The sequence below is a fragment of the Marmota flaviventris genome, chromosome X (assembly GCF_047511675.1).
Source record: "Marmota flaviventris isolate mMarFla1 chromosome X, mMarFla1.hap1, whole genome shotgun sequence".
NCBI classification, from domain to species: Eukaryota; Metazoa; Chordata; class Mammalia; order Rodentia; family Sciuridae; genus Marmota; species Marmota flaviventris.
Genome location: NC_092518.1, coordinates 33,254,976 through 33,274,564, shown reverse-complemented (window position 1 = coordinate 33,274,564; position 19,589 = coordinate 33,254,976). Strand labels below are relative to the sequence as shown.

General features: G+C 45.0%; 1 non-coding gene across 1 annotated transcript; it reads right to left on the bottom strand.

The window, feature by feature from the left end:
- Positions 1-10,950: 10,950 nt before the first annotated feature.
- Positions 10,951-11,024, bottom strand: Trnaa-cgc (transfer RNA alanine (anticodon CGC)). Its single transcript has one exon. It is a non-coding gene; the product is annotated as a tRNA-Ala (tRNA).
- Between the last annotated feature and the right edge of the window lie 8,565 nt (positions 11,025-19,589).

Sequence of the window (19,589 nt, the reverse complement as noted above, 5' to 3'; positions counted from 1 at the left end):
ATTGAACTCAGGGGCACTTGACCAGTGAACCCCATCCCCAGCCCTGTTTTGTATTTTATTAGAGACAGAGCCTCACTGAGTTGCTTAGGGCCTGGCTGTTGCTGAGGCTGGCTTTGAACTTGAGATCCTTCTGCCTCAGCCTCCCAAGCCCCTGGGACTACAGTCATATGCCACCGCGCCCAGCCCAACTAAATGTTTTCTACTGGTGGACTTTTGAGTTGTTTGCAATCCAATTACTAATAATGCCATACTGAATAAACTTACAAACAAGACCTAGACAGCTTTTGATGAGCAACTTCTCTTGTTAGACACAAAGTTTCAATCAAAGGAATTAGTGGGGATAGAGCTCTGTGGCAGAGCACTTGCCTAGCATGTGGGTTGAATCTCTAGTCACACACACACACATACACACACACACACACACACACACACACACACTGTTGCATCTGAGCTAGGAATTGGGAAATAAAGGGAAAGATATTGAAACTCAAAGAAAGTCCACACTGGAGAACCCTTGAAATGCAGGAAACACCCATGAACTGTGGAAAGGCAGAAGTGCCCATAAACCCTTGCAACTCCTGAGCAACCCAGCCTACACCCTTGGCTGGCACCCTTGACCCATGCCGTTGTCTGCATATGTATCATGGGCCATGCACAAGTAGAGGAAAAACTGCAGTGAAATTGTGTAGCTCCGCCCCTGGCTCCACCTCTAATCCAGGCCTTAGCAACCATCCCTCCATAACTATTGACACCCACAGCAAGGGTCTGCTCTACTCTCCCCCTCTGGACATGGCCTGCATTCTTCCTTGAACGCAACCTCCTTCCTTTAGCCCAAGGCATCTCTCTAGATGGCCCCCCCACCTCCCCTGCATATATATATGCTTTCCTAAATAAACCTCTGTCTATGTCTCTACTGGTTCATGTTCAAATTGTTTCCCACCACATCTGCCAGGAACCCTGCTTGTCCTGAGTGGAGTTTCCCCTGCTCTCGAAGAACTCCTTGGACCTTCTTTCGAGACAATTTTTCTGTCATGATACATTGAACATAGACACACAGAATGTTTGGAATGGGGAGTGAGTGGTTACTTCAATTTCAAAACACACATATAAATAACTCAAAAAACTTAACACCAAAAAAAACATACAAAAACCAGGGGCTGGGAATGTGGCTCAAGCGGTGGCGCGCTCGCCTGGCATGCCCGGGGCACTGGGTTCGATCCTCAGCACCACATAAAAATAAAATAAAGATGTTGTGTCCGCTGAAAACTAAAAAATAAATATTAAAAAATCTCTTTCTCTCTTTAAAAAAAATACAAAACCCCAATAACCCAATCAATAAATGGGCAAAAGACCTAAATTGTCATTTTTCAATGTCTATTGAGAGGAAATACAAATGGCTAAAAATATATGAAAAAAATACATCCTTAGTGCTGGATTCGGTGGTGTAATCCCTGTAATCCCAGTGGCTCAGGAGGCTGAGACAGGAGGATCATGAGTTCAAAGCCAGCCTCAGCAAGAGCGAGATGCTAAGCAACTCAGCGAGACCCTGTCTCTAAATAAAATACAAAATAGGGCTGGGGATGGGGCTCAGTGGGCAAGTACTCCCGAGTTCAATCCCCAGTACCCCTTTCCCCCCAAAGAAAGAAAGATTAGCCAAAATAACTTTTGTTTTGAAGATTTGAAACTATCATTACCCTCACATAAAACAACAAGAATAAGCAAATATTTTATCTCGGAAGGTGTGGATACAAGATTAATTTTATAATACCCAAGGGGAAATCTTAAAATAGGGAAAGAATACTAAGACGTGGACTTTATGAAAATTAGAAAAAAAAGAAGCAAATATATTATTGAGAATACTCTATGATGATTGGTTACTTTGGAGGCTCAGCAATCCAGCTTCTTTCCATATTTCTACTATGCCATTCTGTGCTGTTAGTACCTTGTCTCGTGCTCACAATATGGCTGTGTCAGCTCCAGGCATCACATCTTTATTAGCCTAGTTTTCCTTTGCTGCAACAAAGATATCAAATGCTGGGTACTTTGTAAAGAGAAGAGTTTAGGGGCTGGGGATGTGGCTCAAGCGGTGGCGCGCTCGCCTGTCATGTGTGCGGCCCGGGTTCGATCCTCAGCACCACATACAAACGAAGATGTTGTGTCCGCCAAATACTAAAAAATAAATATTTAAAAAAAAAAAAAAAGAGAAGAGTTTAGCTCAGAGTGGTTTTTGTTGTTATTGTTGTTGTGTTTATTTGTCTTGTTTTGTTACTGGGATTTAACTCAGGAGCACTTAACCAGTGAGCCACATCCCCAGCCCTTTTTATATTTTATTTAGAGACAGGATCTTGGTAAATTGCTTAGGGCCTTGCTAAATTGCTGAGGCTGGCCTTGAATTTGGGATCCTCCTGCCTCAGCCTCCTTAGCCCCTGGGATTACAGGTGTGCACCACTGACACCTAGCTTTGAGTCTGCTTTTTAGTCATTAGTAAAAACTACATCAATAGCGGGCACAGTGGCACACCCCTGTAATCCCAAGGTACTCAGAAGGCTTGAGGCAGGAGGATCACAGATTCCAGGTCAGTCTTAGCAACTTAGTGAGGCCCTGTCTCAAAATAAAAAAAAAATAAAAAGGAGTAGGGATATAGCTCAGTGGTTGAGCTTTCCTGGGTTCCATCCCCAGTACCAGAAACACACACACACACACACACACACACACACACAAATCCCTGACAAACAACTTGCAAAACACTCTTCCTGAACCAATTATTATTAAGGCACCATTCTAAAATTCCAAATAAAAACTCTGGGTGTGGCTCAGTGGTCGAGTGCCCCTGAGTTCAATCCCCGGTACCCCAACCCCCCATTAAGACATTTAGACAGAAAAATCACAAAGGAGGGGCCGGGAGAGGTAAGTAGGTAATAAGTACACTCTCAGAAATGTGCACGTCTTGTACCTACCTACTCAGGACATAAGCCAGCACCCGTGGCCTGGGTGCGAGTGGGTGGGGGGGTGTCAGCTTCTATGGGAGGGGGCCAACTCCCCACGCAGAGGGAGAAGTTAAGTTACAGATCAGCCCATAGCACAGCCACTGGTGACTGTCGGGGACCAGGGTGACTGCCGTTGATTCTTCAAGATCATAAATAAATACATACATAAATAGGAATAAAAAATAACTGATTCTTCACGATGTACCCCCAACTCCACTCGCAGCCTGGAGGGGACTGGCTTGCTCCTGAAGCACAAGGCCCGCTCCCCATGATTGAACACAATCAGGATCTGCTGTGGAGCGAGGGCTCGCTGCCTGACAGAGAGCGGCCAATACGTCGGCACCGGATTTTTGCAAAAAGTAAAAGCTTTATCGCTTTATCGCACAGACACCAGCAAGAAGGCCAGAGGCTATAATAAGCCCCAACTGTCTCCCGATTGGTTGGCAGCGGGGGTGGTTTGCAGGGAGGAGGAGGGGCAAGTCGCGGATGACTGGAAGGCGCGCCTCTTCGCGGGGGGGCGGGGCGGGCGAGCTTCTTTATTGGGTCAGGGCCGGGGTTCTGTTCTATGCAGGGGATTTCAAGCTTGTGACATCCATGACCAGCTAACCTGGCTGCTTCTGCTCAGGTCCATCTTTCTTCCGTTTTTGTATCGGGGATTGAACCTAGGGACTTGAACCATTGAGCCAAGTCCCCACCCTTTTTAAATATTTTATTTAGAGCCGGGTGCCTCTAATCCCAGCAGCTTGGGAGGCTGAGGCAGGAGGATCTCAAGTTGGAGGCCAGCCTCTGCAAAAGCGAGGCTCAAAGCAACTCAGGGAGACCCTGTCTCTAAATAAAATACAAAATAGGGCTGGGGATGTGGCTCAGTGTTCAAGTGCCCCTGAGTTCAATCCCCCGTACCAAAAAAAAAAAAAAAAAAAAAGAAACACACACACACACACACACACACATACATACATACACACACACCCCGACCCTCTCCAAGCTGGGGAGTCTGGCTTTGAATTCGCAATCCACCATCCTCAGTCTCCTGAGCTGCTGGGATTTACAGGTATGCACCACTGCGCCCCGGGCCCTGGCCATCCTTGAAAAGCCGGTTCTAAATCATAAGATTCATTAGTGAAAGGCTTGGAGGCTTTTCCTGGAAGGCAAGTTAAGGAATTTATTTCCAGGTGTGTCCAGGTCTTAGCTCAGTTCAGGTTTGACAAGGAGGGACAAGCCAGAGACCAGAAACATCCAGCCATTCAGAGGCTCTGCCACTTGGATCAAAATTTAATATATTCTTTTTCTTTGTAAAATACTTCACCTGTCTGAGTGAACAAAACTTTCTCAAATATTAAATAATATTGACATAACAAATTAAACTTTTGAGTCCACTGAACCTAAAGTTCTCCTGAATATTCCAATAGTATACACAAACAATACAAATTCAACCTAAAATCCTAAGTCTACATCATTTACATATTTTAAATATAGTGTCACATGGCTGTTACTTGAATAGGCTAAATTCTCTGTCTCTCTCTTTTGTACTACAGATTAAACCCAGGGATGCTTAACCACTGAACAACATCCTCAAACCACCACCTGCCTCCGCTTTTGAAACAGAGTCTCATTAAATTGCTTAAGGCCTCATTATGTTGCTGATGCTGGCCTTGAACTTTTTGATCCTCCTGTCTCAGCCTCCTTAGTCACTAGGATTACGGGCGGGCGTATACCAGCTAAACTAAAGTCTCTTAAACATTACAAGTATATATAACATTGTCTATTGCTCAGTTTCTTTGTAAGAAAATATGGACCACTCTTAAATATTTCTAAATTTAAATAGAAATCTTCCCTGGGCCAACGGGCATGGTAGTATATACCTGTCATCCCAGCTATCGGAGAGGCTGAAGGGGCAGGATCACAAGTTTAAGGCCAGCCTTGACAATTTAGCAAGACTCTCTTAAAATAAAAAGGGTTGAAGGTATGGCTTAGTGGTAAAGCGCCCTTGGGTTCAATCCCCAGTACACACACACACACACACACACACACACACATCTTCCCTGGGTCAAAGTTGTTACCCAGTTAGGAACATAATCATTGGTCTACAAATTTGGATATAAAGGGAGACTAAGTTTCAAAGGAAGTGCCCATAAACCATTCAAGTGCAGGAAACGCCCAAGAACCACTGAAATGCAAAAAGCACCCATGAACAATTGTGCCCTTGACCCATGCGCTTGTAAAATGAGGGTAATGGGCCAGCACAGGGAAACCTGACTTGAAATTGTGTAGCTTCGCCCAAGCTCCACCTCTAGACCAGCCCCTAGCAACCATCTCTCTATACACATTAACACCCTTCACAACCGGGTTGCAGACTGTCCCTCCAGAGAGCCCACAATCTCCCTTAAATGTATATTCTTTGCTTTACCCCAAAGGTCAGTCTCCTCACCCCCTACTTTTTTTTTTTTCTGGAACCAGGGATTGAACTCAGGGGCACTCACCCACTGAGCCACATCCCCAGCCCTATTTTGTACTTTATTTAGAGACAGGGTCTCACTGAGTTGCTTAGGGCCTCACCATTGCTGAGGCTGGCTTTGAACTCGAGATCCTCCTGCCTCAGCCTCCCGAGCCTCTGGGATTACAGGCGAGCGCCACAGGACATGATTTCTAAGTGTACCGTGGCAACTTGGATAGAGGAGTGGTGCCTCATTCTCCCACAGCAATGGGCTACTATGTCCTTACAAGTAACTGCTTAGCGCTCGCTGGGGATGCTTATTCTGGTGACAGACCACTCAGTACCCATGTCTGATTGTGGGCTTCTGGTTGGTCTAGTCTCTTGTCTCCCAGGAGACAAGACTTTGCTTTGAGATCTTCAGCTGGCTTCCTCCTTGGGCCACCATTCTTTTGACCCCTTGGCATGCCACCCAGGGGCATTCCGGTTTCCTCTTATCCCAGGAATATGTGAAGCCCAGAGATCCTGTCCCTTGCCACAGGACCTTACTCTGGGGGTGACTAAGTAGCAAGTTTCAGGATGCCGCAGCTACAGGTGCTAAGGGTTAGCTTCCTTAATTTTGTTTGTTTGTTTGGTACCAGGGATTGAACCCAGGGGCGCTCAACCACTGGGCCCCATCCCCAGCCCTTTTTATTTATTTTGAGACAGGGTTTTGCTCAATTGCTGAGGCTGGCCTGGAACTTGATATCCTCTTGCCTCAGATCCCCCAAATCGCTGGGATTAGAGCAGGCACCACCATGCCCAGCTGTGAGTGATTTTTTTTTTTTTTTAGCTCGATAGCCAGATGCTGCTGCTGAAATGTTGTTTTTTGGATCTCAGATCCTCCCTCCTTTTCCCAGAAATACATCCCTTAAGGAGCTCCTTCCTTAAGTGAGGATCAGTTGCTGGTAAAATCTCAACTGACCATGAAAATTGTCATTTTTTTCACTCTTCTTCTTGCAATCCAGTTTATCTCAGCATAAAATTCAAGTACATGCTTATTTTATCTCAGCAAGTTAAAGATAGCATTTGGTGCCAAGAAGATTCCGTGGAGAAAGAATAGTCTTTTCAACCAGCGGTGCTGGGTGGGGCATGGTGGCCGAATGATTCAGGAAGCTGAGGCAGGAGGATGGCAAGTTCAAGGTCAGCCTATCAAATAAACCAGGGAGACCCTGTCTCAACATAAAAAATATAAAGAGCTGGGCATGCAGTGCAGTGGTAGAGCACCTGTGCGTCCAATCCCCAGTACCAGAAAAAAGGGAGGGGCTGTATTTTGGTTTCTACTGTTGCTGTTGGGACTTCTGCTGACATTCAAAATGTCATTCTTTTATAGGTAATTATACCCCCCAGGTCGCTTTTAGAATCTTCAATTGCTAGGACTAAATACTACAAACTGGACAATACATAAAGAAAAGAAATTTAGTTTGGACACTTCTGGAGGCTGGGAAGGTCAAGGTTGAGAAGCTGCATCTACTGAGAACCTTCTTGTTGGTGGAGAGTCTGTAGAATCCCAAGGTGATGCAGGTCATCACAGGGCAGGACAAAGCCAGTGTGCTGGCTCTGGTCTCTCTTCCTCTTCTTATAAAGTCACCAATGCCATCATGGGGTCCCCACACTCATGACCTCATCTAATCCTGATTACATCACTTTGGAGATCAAATTTCCAGTACATGAAATTTTGGGGACTCATGCAAAGCACACTATTTTGTTTTTTCATGGTTCTACAATATTATTGTGATGTTTCTCAGAATGGATTTCTTTTTATCCCGTTTGAATTTGTTGGACTGCTTGGACGTGAGGAGTCATGTATTTCTTGAATTTTGGAAAATTCAAAGTTATTATCCCCTCAATTGCTGCTTTTCTTTCCTTTATTTTGTTCTGACACTCCAGCCAACATTTATTAGACTATTCTATCTCCCATATCTACGAGTCCCTCCTTTTCATCTCTTTTTCTTTGTTGTATCTGGGTAACATCTCAGAACTTCTTATTAAAATATTCAAGGCCGGGTGCAGTGGTGCATGCCTGTGATCCCAGCGACTCAGGAGGCTGAGGCTGAGGAGGATCACAAGTTCAAAGCCAGCCTCAGCAACTTAGCAAGGCCCTGAGAAACTCAATGAGACCCTGTCTCTAAATAAAATACCAAATAGAGCTGGGGATGGGGCTCAGTGGTTGAGTTCCCCTGAGTTCAATCCCTGGTACCAAAAATAAATAAGTAAGTAAATAAATAAATAGATATTTTACTTATCTATCTCTTTACTTGTGTGTCTAAAAACCTCTCACATATAACACAGCCAAGACTAGACCCTACCTCCCCCAGCCTTTCTGAATAAGTGGTAACTCCAATTTTCCAGTTACTCAGACCCAAATCCTGGTGTTATCCTCACCTTTGCTCTTTCCTTCACACCCTACATTTAATCTGTAAGCGTTACCCTTAAAATATATCATGTATGTGTGTGTGTATGTGTGTGTGTTTGTGGGAATGGTACCCAGGCCCTTATGCATGCTAGGTAGGAAATGTACCACTGAGCCACATCCCCAGTCCTTTTTATATATTTTATTTTGAGACAGGGTCTTGCTAAATTGCTCAGGACCTCACTAAGTTGCTGAGGCTGGCTTCAAACTGTGATCCTCCTGCCTCAGCCTCCCAAGCTTCTGGGATTACAGGCGTGCCACCCAATGCCCACCTAAGCCTGTGTCTTTTTTTTTTTTTCATTTTTAAAATATATATTTTAGTTGTAGGTGGAAACAATACTTTTATTTATTTTTATGTGGTGCTGAGGATCGAACCCAGGGCCTCACACATACTAGACGAGCACTCTACCACTGAGCCACAACCCCAGCCCAAGCCTGTGTTTTTGATTCGGTCCTCTCTTTGTCCTGAACATAAGCCTTTGATCTGTACAGGACATTTTTTCCTTGAGGGTAGATCTACTTAGTTACTGTTTAGGAAGGAGAGAATTAGAACAAACAAATATTCCCATCAAGGTACAGAGTCTTAATAGACTAGAGTTCTTCACTCCAGGCCCCTGACCAAAGAGCTCAATCATCCAGAATTAGGCATCTTGGACTGTCGTCCAGACAAATGAAAGAAGAAATTCTGCTTGCATCTGGCCACCTGGCTGAATCCTCACCCTTTGTGCCTTGTAGGAGCCTCGTCCCTTTCTAAGGTCTTGTGTAGTGGCCTTCTATCTGATCCGCCACAGATCTTTTCTCTGTTACTTCTTCCACCTTTCTCCCCCAACCCCAAGTCCATCTGCTAGAAAGAATTCTCACTCTGTTTCTCCAATGAAAAGCCTCCTTTCCTCCCCTGCCTCCTTTCCTTCAGCATCACGTCAAAATGCTTCATCAGGGGCTGGGATGGAGCTCCCTGGTAGAGCAATTGCGCAGCATGCACAAGGACCTGGCTTCCATCCCCTGCACCACACACACACACACACACACACACACACATATACACACACACGCAAAGCTTCACCAGGACGTCCACACTGGGCAGCCTCCCTCAGCCTCTCTCTACTCCCTCTGCAACATCTCAGGCCCTTAGAGATGTAATTTCTTCTGCTTGGACAGTTTTTCTGCTTGCTCATCACTCACTTGACTTTCCAGAACAAGCTTATATGTTACCTCTTCCAGAAAGTCTCTCTGGACTCCTCTAAACAGGGCTCCCCTCTCTTACGAGGTCTAATAGAGGATGTTGCCATTATTTGCTTTCACTTACGTCCTTTTTTGACACATGGAGCACCTTTGAGGGCGGTAATCCTGCTTCTTCTTTTTTATCCCCAGAACCTTAGCACAGTGTGGAACTCACGGAAGGTGCTCAAAAAGAATTTGATGAGGGCTGGGGCTGGGGCTCAGTAGTAGAGCACTTGCCTAGCATGTGTGGCACTGGGTTCAATCCTCAGCACCGCATATAAACAAACAAATCAATAAATGCATGCTGGGTATGGTGGCACACGCCTGTTATCCCAGCGGCTCGGGAGGCTGAGGCAGGAGGACCGTGAGTTCAAAGCCAGCCTCAGCAAAAAGTGAGGCCCTAAGCAACTCAGTGAGACCCTGTCTCTAAATAAAATACAAAGTAGGGTTGGGGATGTGGCTAAGTGGTTGAGTGCCCCTGAGTTCAATCCCAGATACCGAAAAGTGAATGAATGAAAGAATAAATAAAGAAAATCCATTTTAAAAATAACTTGATGAGTGATGTATTAATACATAAATGAATGAATGACCATTGTGGTCTACTACCATTCCCATCCACCTCCCTTCCCTTCATTCCCATTACTCTAATCCAATGAACTTGTAATCTTCCCCTCCTCCTCTTGTTGTGTGTTAACATCCACAGATCAGAGAGAACATTTAGCCTTTGGTTTTTTGGGATTGGCTTATTTTACTTAGCATGAGAGTCTCCAGTTCTATCCATTTACTGGCAAATACCATAATTTCATTCTTGTTTAAGGCTGAGTAATATTCCATTGGGTATATATGCCACAATTTCTTTATCCATTCATCTGTTGAAGGGTACCTAGGTTGGTTCTAGAGCTTAGCTATTGTGAATTGAGCTGCTATAAACATTGATGTGGCTGTGTCACTGTAGTATGCTGATTAAGTCCTTTGAGTATAGATCGAGGAGAGGGATAGCTGGATAGACTGCCATTTGGGGCCCTTAGTGAGCCTCACAGCTCCCCTGTATTCATGCTCTTCTGCAGTTCCTCCCACACTGACCCTGGGCTGGGAAGTAATATCGTTTCCTCTTACAGCCCAGCAGGTGGAACCCATCACATGGCCCCTCCTAAAAGCAAGATGAACAAACACTGGTATTGAATTATCTTCATGCAAAATATTCTTCCACATATGATCCTTGAAGGAATTGTTAAAAAGGCAAACTCAGGCGTGGTGGTGCACGCCTGCAATCCCAGTGACTCAGGAGGCTGAGGCAGGAGGATTGTGACTTCAAAGCCAGCCTCGACAACTTGGTGAGACCTAAGCAACTTGGTGAGACCCTGTCTCTAAATAAGATATAAAAAATGGCTGGGGATGTGGCTCAGTGGTCCAGTGTCCCCGAGTTCAATCCCTGGCACCCCCCGCCAATAAAGGCAAACTCAGGCACACTAACACTTTAAAAGGGTTTATTTGAGCAAACAAGCACTCATGAATTGGGTACCTCCAAACCAGAAGAAGTTCAAGAGTTTCACTGAGGGAACACAAGGGGCAGGTGAGGGGGACTTTCATTGGATGGACCCAGAAGTAAAGGAAAGCAAATATGTGATTGGTTACAGTTATGCAGTTACCTTATTTGGTATATCCTGATGGAAAGTCCCTAGCTATATATATAACTATGAGTTTGTTGACTGCATCTGATGGGTTGAGCATGGGTTTTGTTTTTCTTTAATATACACATTTTCAAGACATAGCTTGCTATAGTTTGAAGGTGTCCCTCAGGGTTTGTGTGTTGGAAATTCCATCCCCAATATATCTATTACTCATATTTTTTTTTCTTTTTGTGGTGCTGGGGATTGAACCCAGAGCCTTGTGCATGCGAGGCAAGCACTCTACCAACTGAGCTACATCCCCAGCCCTCCACCTCCAATATATCTATGAGTAAAGAAACACTAAAGATTGCCAGAAAACAGTCAGAAGGCCGTGAAGGGGTGGGACCCTTCACTCTTTAAGTTCTCTTTAAGAGAACTCCAATGAATGGGTTAATGCAGTTATCAAAATAGGAGATTCCTCACAAAATTTGCCCAAATCTTCCCTTCTTGCTCTCTCTTGCCACCATGGGGTAATGCAGCAGGAAGGTCCTCAGCATGTGTGCCCCTCAGTCTTGGACTCCCCAGCTTCCAGAACCACAAGGCAAATACATTTCTGTTCATTATAAATTACCGAGTCTCAGGTATTCTGTTCTAGGAGTGAAAAATGGACTAAGCCATAGCTCAGGTTAAGTTTTGCCTATGTTTGCAAATTAAGCAAGACCGAGGTTACTAGTATGGCCTAACTGGCTTTGTCTGCTCACAGATTCCCCAGGTCTGGTCTCCATTTTAATTTACTCTAATAGAATTTTCTGAGATAAATATCACTGGTGCCATATTTTTTTCATAGATGAGACATGGAAAAGCAAGTGTGTCAGTTAGGTAATGAGGAAATTGGAGTTCAAGCTTCAAAACCAGACTGTTTGGTTGGGTCTGGTGGGCACACCTGTAATCATAGTGGCTCAGGAGGCTGATGCAGGAGGATCTCGAATTCAAAGCCAGCCTCAGCAAAAGTGAGGCGCTTAGCAATTCAGTGAGACTCTGTGTCAAAATAAAATACAATAAAGGGCTGGGGATGGGGTTCAGTAGTTAAGCGCCCCTGATATCAATGAGAAAAGTCTCCTTTGTGTTCTCCATGTCCCTTATGGACTCTGATGTTCTTTGCTTTCCATGAGGCTGAACAGGAAGCAGCCATGTCTGGGGCAAAAGTGAGCCCACAGCTTGGTAACTGGAAACTGGGGAGCTCCTGATTCCAAAAAGGGTTCATTCTTTTCTAGAAGGTCTGAAAGAGAGGACCCAGTCTGCTGTGAAAAATCAAAGCTCAGAAGAGGAGGTTCACCTCAGCAGCAGAGCAGAGATCACAGACATTACACTGGGGCTTTGGTGTGGTGGGCGCATGATTCCCCTCCAAGGAAGAACGCGTTGCTCCGCCTGCTATTGGCAGTGTGATTGGCAGACAGCTCTCAGCTCCCACTCCTTCAGGGTGGGCCTCAGCTTCAGAGGGCACCTCACCCAAGGTCACGGCCTTGGGGGTGAGCCCCGTCCATGGACTGATAGCTGCTTCAGTGAAAAAGTGCAGTCATCTCGGGACAACTCTGAAGGGCCATTTTCGCTCCTGTGGGGGGCACAGAGGCCATCTCTGGGCCCATGTCACAGCAGACTTTGCTACCTGCCCTCCTTCTCCAGCTTCTTTCTCCTCCTTTCTCAGGGTATTTAATAAACTGCTATGGTCGGAACTTGTCCCCTCAAAGTTCTTGTGTCAGAAACTTAATCCTCAAATTCATATGTGAATGGCCTTGGGGGTGGGGATTTGGGGATGTTATTAGGATTAGATGAGGTCATGAGGTTGGGGTCTCCATGATGGCATGCATCAGTGGCTTCCAACAAGAGGAAGAGACAGGACATGAAGTCACATGCTTGCTGTGTCTCCCCATGTGATGTCTCATGCCATGTTATGATGAAGCACACTTGCCCTCACCAGATGCTGAGCAGATGCTGACACTATACCCTTGAACTTCAACTTCTCAGCCTCCAGAACCATGATCTAAATAAACTTCAATTCTTTAAAAAAATTTTTTTTAGTTGTACTTAATAATAATACCTTTATTTATTTATTTTTATGTGGTGCTGAGGATCAAACCCAGGGCTTCACATATGCCACTCACATGCTCTACCACTAAGCCCCAGCCCCAGCCCTAAACCTCTCTTCTTTATAAATCACCTCTCTCAGGTATTTTATTACAGTAACAGAAAACCAAAGAAGACATGGACACTCAGCTCTGCCTCCAGGCCTCCTTCCTAGGAACTCAACCTGGAACACTTAGGCAAGTTAATTTGTTTCCCAGAGACTGGCTTCCTTCATCTGTGGAGCAGGCGTGATGACACCTTCCTAGAGGCTTGCTGTGTAGATTAAATGAGATACACAACTCATAGTCCTGTTCCCAGGAGTGTCGCCTGTACATGAGAGGGATGCTCATTAGCATGTCAGACGCTGGCACTCACTTGCTGACAGTGACAGCAAGCTGCCGCAAGGGATCATGTGAGTGTTCTGAGACTGTGCATGCTCCTCTGAAAGCCGTCCAGTGGTTCCCAGAGTCCCTCCTGCTACGCCAAGGCTAGCAGTTGACCTCCTTGCATGGCACCGCAGTCTACAGGGTGGTGACAAAAGTCCTGTCAAAACCCTGAAGGAAATGGAAGAGTTTAGTTGAGTCCCCGGATGGTGAGCCATCTCTGCAGGAGACATTTCTAATTTTTTTGAACCCTAGGAGGTAGAGCCACCAAGTAGGGCAGGGGAACTGCTGTCCTCAGGGGGCCTCAGCAGGACCACAGTGTCAGCTGGGAGCAACACCAATTTTAATGCCTCCCAAATTCTTTTGGATGTGATGGAAATAGAACATACCTGGGCTTGAAGTAGAGCACATGTTTCTCCTTTTGACGAGGCCCCCGGGTGTGGGGGAGGCTGAGGGACCTTTGCAACTCTCCTGGCTCTGTCACCCCATGGTGGGTGAGCAATGCTTCAAAAATTATTTTCATATTCCAGAAGTAACGCAAGAGCCACATTCAGGCTGTCCACTGGGGGAAAATGTAAAACACACAGAACTGTGTGTTCACGAAAAGAAAAGAAAAAATAATTTGTCTTTTTAATCCTGACCCCGTAGAGACAAAGACACAATATTTTGGACACACACACTTAACATACTGTTTTCTTCATAGGCACATTGTCAAGTTGTAGCAGGGTTACATCACATTTGTCATTAAAATATGTCAACTGAGGGCTGGGGTCGTGGCTCAGTGGTAGAGCACTTGCCTAGCACGCGTGAGGCCCCTCAGCACCACATAAAACCATAAAAACAAACAAACAAATAAAATAAACTAAAGGTATGTGTCCATCTACAAGTTAGAAAAATTTAAAAATATCAATTGAACTGCATATACTTTGAAGAGTGAGAAAAAATGAGTCGAAATAATAAGGCCTATTTTGCCCATGAGTTTGCTCAAAGAATGAGGTTGAGATTTGGAAGCCGCAGATCTATTTCTGCAGTTGTTTTCCATTCAAATTGTATGTCTCCAATCTTGTCAAGTGATATTAGTGTCTAGGGTACATATTTTCCACACAGTATGGGCCCTACATATAAGCAAACTACTCCATTAGGGGCTCACCCTGAGAAACAGGGAACTTGCTGTGTAAGATTTAGGCCAAACCTCCCATGTTTCTGTTCTGTTCTTTTGTTCTGGGGACCAGACTTAAGGCCTTGCAGCATGCTAAGTGCATGCTCTTCCAGTGAGCTACACCCCCAGCTTCAAATTTTCCAGGGCAGTTTTGACTACTGGCAATTTCCTTTGAATGACTGTCTTTAGAAGCCACCCCCTCCAGAGGGTGCAGTTTGACTGCACATTTGTTTACGACGCTTCAAATAGTTTCAGTGTTCCAGTAAGAACTATGTAAAATACAGCTGTCCATGACATATCGGCTCTCTAGCGTAGTCATTTCTTTCGGATACACTTCTAGAAGTAGAGTCGTCCTGATTACAGTGGACTCAACATCCGCTCTTGTTAACAGTGTCAGGGCAGGCCTGCTTTCCTTTTTCTTGACAACACAGACTATTGTCACTCAGAAAAATTCAGGATGTGTGTTTTTATAAAAAACACAATCCAGCGGGTGTAGTGGCATATCCCTGTAATCCCAGAGGCTTGGGAGGCTGAGGCAGGAGGACTGCAAGTTTGAGGCAAGCCTCAACAATTTAGTGAGGCCCTAAGCAACTCAGTGAGATTCTTTCTCAAAATAAATAAGAAAAGGGTTGGGAATGTAGCTCAAGGGTAAAGCCCTGCTATTCTTTGGGCTAGGTCACCAAGGCCACATGTCCCCACACAGACTGAAGCCTTAGGCCAGAGATACAATCTTGCCTTTGGACAATCTGTAACATTTATCTGCTCTAAGTCATGTTTGTTTGTTTTTTAAACCAAAATAATTTTTGAACCCATATTGTCTTCTGGGCCACTAACTTGTCTACCAGAGACTGAAGATGTGGTAAGTACGGGCCTTCATATTTTCTATTTTATCCTGAGAGGTTTGTTAGGCCAAGTCCAGGGAGGCCAAAATGAGATTGGCCTATGAATGTGAGGCGAGCTGTATGTCAAGATCCCGGAAATGGAAAAAACAAATGAGTTTTAAAAATAATTGTTGGGGGAGGGCTGGGGTTGTGGCTCAGTGGTACAGCACTTGCCTAGCATGTGTGAGGCCCTGGGTTTGATTCTCAGCACCACATATAAATAAATAAAATAAAGATCCATCAACAACCAAAAAATATTTAAAAAAATAATTGTTGGTGAGCCAGGAGTGGTGGCCCACTCCTATAATCCTAGCAACTTGGGAGGCTGAGTTAGGAGGATTACAAGTTTGAGGCCAGCCTCAGTGACTTAGTGAGGCCCTAAGCAATGTAGTGAGACACTGTTGCAAAAGAAAAAAAAGAAAGAAAAAAGCTGGGAATGTGGCTCAGTGGTTAAGCATCCCTGGATTCAATCCCTGGTTAATAATAATAATATTAATAATAATAATAATTATGGGTGTTTTTCTGTGAAGTTACATTTTGTCCTAGAAAACACAAGCTATTCAATTTTTTCTCCTCTGTATATATGAGCCAATAAAAAATAGAAAAAGAAAGAAAAAAGAAGAAGAAAAGCAATTTGGCGACCAGGGAAAGGATATAGGAAATAAGAACATGTGAGAATTCCATTAAGTTCCCGGATGAAGCCAGGCCAGTCTGGAGTGTTAGTGCAGGAAAGACTGGAAAGGAAAGATCAATTGAAACCATCTGCTTTTGCAAGAGGGCCAGGTGCCACCCTGACAGATGGCCATGAGTGCTAGCCTGGCATAGGACCAGCTGGGGCTCAGTCTAATTGCAGAGAGCAGAGTCTGCCCTCAGCTTGTGTGGTGACCACCCAAACCTGGTCAAGGCGTGGCCACAGAGGCCTACAACTTCTGTCCTTCTGTTTTCTGAGATTGAAATCTGCAGGGTGCTTAGGGCCTTAAGTGAAGGTCATTATAAGGAGACAAGCAGTAGGGTACTGTGGGCAAAAAGTTTTTTTGCAAAAAGTATATTTGAAAAGCATTCCTGCCTCAGATTTGGTTGAAATGACACAAATCAGCACTAAGGCCCAAATGTCCCATCACATTTCCCTATAGTTCATAATAATGTACAATAGCTCCCCTTATCCACTGGGGACAGGGTCCATGACTCCCAAGGGGATGTCTGAAATTTCATGTAGTACCAAACTCTATGTTTCTTCCTATTTGAACATATCTATGATAAAGTTTATTTATTTTTTTGGTACAGGGATTGAACCCAGGGGCACTCAACCACTGAGCCCCATCCCCAGCCCTATTTTCTATTTTATTTAGAGACAGGGTCTCACTGAGTTGCTTAGGGCCTCACTAAGTTGCTGAGGCTGGTTTTGAACTTGAGATCCTCCTGCCTCAGCCTCCCAAACTATTGGAATTACAGGTGTGAGCCACCATGCTGGGGCCTTTTTATTTTTTGTTTTTGTTTTGAGACAGCATGTCTGTAAATTGCCCAAGCTGGCCTTGAACTTGCAATCCTCCTACCTCAGTTTCCCGAATTGCTGGGATTACAGGTGTGCACCATCAATCCCAGCTGACATTTGTTTTGTCTTTCCTTTTCTTTTATCTTTTTTTGGGGGGATGGGGGGTACTGGGGATTGAACTCAGGGGCACTTGACTGCTGAGCCACACCCCCAGCCCTATTTTATATTTGATTTACAGACAGGGTCTTGCTAAATTGCTTAGCACCTCCCTAAGTTGCTGAGGCTGGCTTTGAACTTGCGATCCTCCTGCCTCAGCCTCCCAAACCACTGAGATTACAGGTGTGTGCCACCTCGCCCGGCTGCCTTTCCTTTTCTTTTTAAGAAAATTATCCTAATCCATTCTTACCTGTGGTACCTAAATGGATGACCATGAGTCTCACCCCTCCTTTCACCTGTGCCCATTGCCATGTGGCTCAGCCAGCATCAGCCAATGGGCTGTTAGCAGACATGACACAGAAGTTGGAAGTGGCTTGTGCATTGGAGCTTACTGTGTCCTGGGCCTCTGCCATCTCTACGATAGTATGTCCTGGCTAGCCTGCTGGATGTTGAGGGACAGAGCTGGGTTGAGGCCAGCCTAGATCAGCCAGCAACCAGCTGATCCCCAAATGCTCGAGTGAGTCCAGCCGAGCTGAACAGGGCCAAGTCCCCGGATGCATAAGCACTTCTTGTTGTCTGGCTCACAGCTAAAGTCCTTGCTTAGGCAGAGGTTATTGTAGCAGAACCTAACCCACACATCCAAGGGGCTAGAGAGCCTGAATTTGCCTTTGCTCCGGACAGGAAAGGGAAATTGGCTTTTCACATGTTTTGCTGCCCTGCTGCCCCACTGGTGATATTTATAGAGAAATTCGTGCAAATTTGTCTCTGATTGCAGGCGCCCCAGCAGCAGAATCCTGGGAGAATTTCAGTAACCCAGAGCAGTCACAAATTATGCTGTGTTGGAACTGCGCATGATTTTATAATACGATCAACCATAAAACCTTAAGAGCCCCTTTAGAAAAATCTTCCAAAATCATGTGTGGGCAAAAAACCCTCCATATGTGTAACTGGAGCTGGCTGGTGTTTGTTTTAGAAACTTCCTTATTTCCTGACTTGCAAAAGTTCCCTCTTGCCGACTCAGCAGGGTAATAACATCCGTATGAGCATGAATGTCCTCTGTCCATAACTCGAGTCTCTTGTAACCACGCAGAAGTCATACACCCAGAGTCCTCACAGCAGGGCTGTAATTCTTAAATACTTAAAATATTATGTATGTTGTCTCTCTTGATGAATAGAACATTTTTTCATCTCGCTGTTAACAAACTTAGATTCTCTCAAGTGATTGAAAAGCACTTTGCAAGCCTAAAGTTCTATAAAAACTCTAAGTAATAGCAACAATAAAACCTTATTAGTCATTTCGGGCTCTGAATCAAGATTTTCAATCCTTGGCATCTAATTAAATGTTTTACACTCTACAGGAGCACGTAGCATTATACCTCTCTCCAAAACTTCTTTTCCTGATTGGGATTAGGAAATTGGTCAAGACTTTGTATGGGGCACACAGATGCAATTCTCAATCAAGATGTCTGTGGGATTGCTTTCAGATATGGTCCTGGTTTATGTCGTGAACTACTGGGGGTGCCGGGAGTGGGAAGGCTAGTAAGAAAGCCACTATTTGGGGGTAACTCATGGCATGTTAGTGGCTTTAGGGGTGTTATCTTGTTAAAGCTTTATGCCTGCCTGTATTTTTTTGGGGGGAGTGCTGGGATTGAACCCAGGGGCACTTAACCACTGAGCCACATCCCCAGTTCTTTTAAATTTTTTATTTAGAGATAGGGTCTTACTGAGTTGCTTAGGGCCTTTCTAAGTTGCTGAGGCTGTTTTTAAACCCGCGATCCTCGTGCCTAGCCTCCTGAGCCACTGGGATGACAGGCGTGCGCCACTGCACCCTGCTTGCTTGTATTTTGAAGTAGTTTTAGTGTGATCCCTAATTTATGGGAAAATGAGATGTGTGGGCCGGGGAAAACCTATGAGTTCAGGCTTAAAACTCATTGACCTTACAAAAAGTAGTGCTCAGCTTCAAAATCCCAGACCTTCATACTCCCTGTTCTGAAATCCTCTTCACTTATAATCTGTGCTTGCGCTGTCTAAACACAGTGGCTTTCAAACTAAGTTGGTCAAATACACATACTTCCAAGATTTAGTGTGAACAAAAAGAATTTTTTTTTCTTTCTTTCTTTCTTTCTTCTTCTTCTTTTTTTTTTTTTTTTTGGTACTGTGGATTGAACCTAGGGGTCCTCTGCCACTGAGCTACACTTCCAGCCCTGTGAAAATTTTAATTTAGAGACAGGGTCTCACTGAGTTGCTTAGGGCCTCTCTAAGTTGCTGAGGCTGGCTTCGAACTTGCCATCCTCCTGCCTCAGCCTCCCAAGAGGCTGGGATTACAGGTGTTCACCACCACCACCAGCTCTGTTGTGCTCTTTGACTCAGAGCTGAAACTGCAGAGTCACAGCAATGCCTTCTGGTCCACCATGTGCCGAGAAGCCACTTCTGGTGTGAATACATCTTTGTGACTGGATTCTGGGGCTTCTGGAACTTCTGGTTCTTTGGTGCATCTTTTGGCAAAGAGCTGGTGGAATCTGTAGTAACGGGGGGAACATTAAGCATAGCACTGTAGCTCCTGGACAACCAACTAGTGAACTTTCCCAAGGTCACCGGCACACTCTGGCTTTCCCGGGGAAGGTGACTCTGAGATGAGCTGGGTGTGGGAGGCTTATTAAGGAGAGCCGGGGATTGGCACTGGAGGAGGGAAG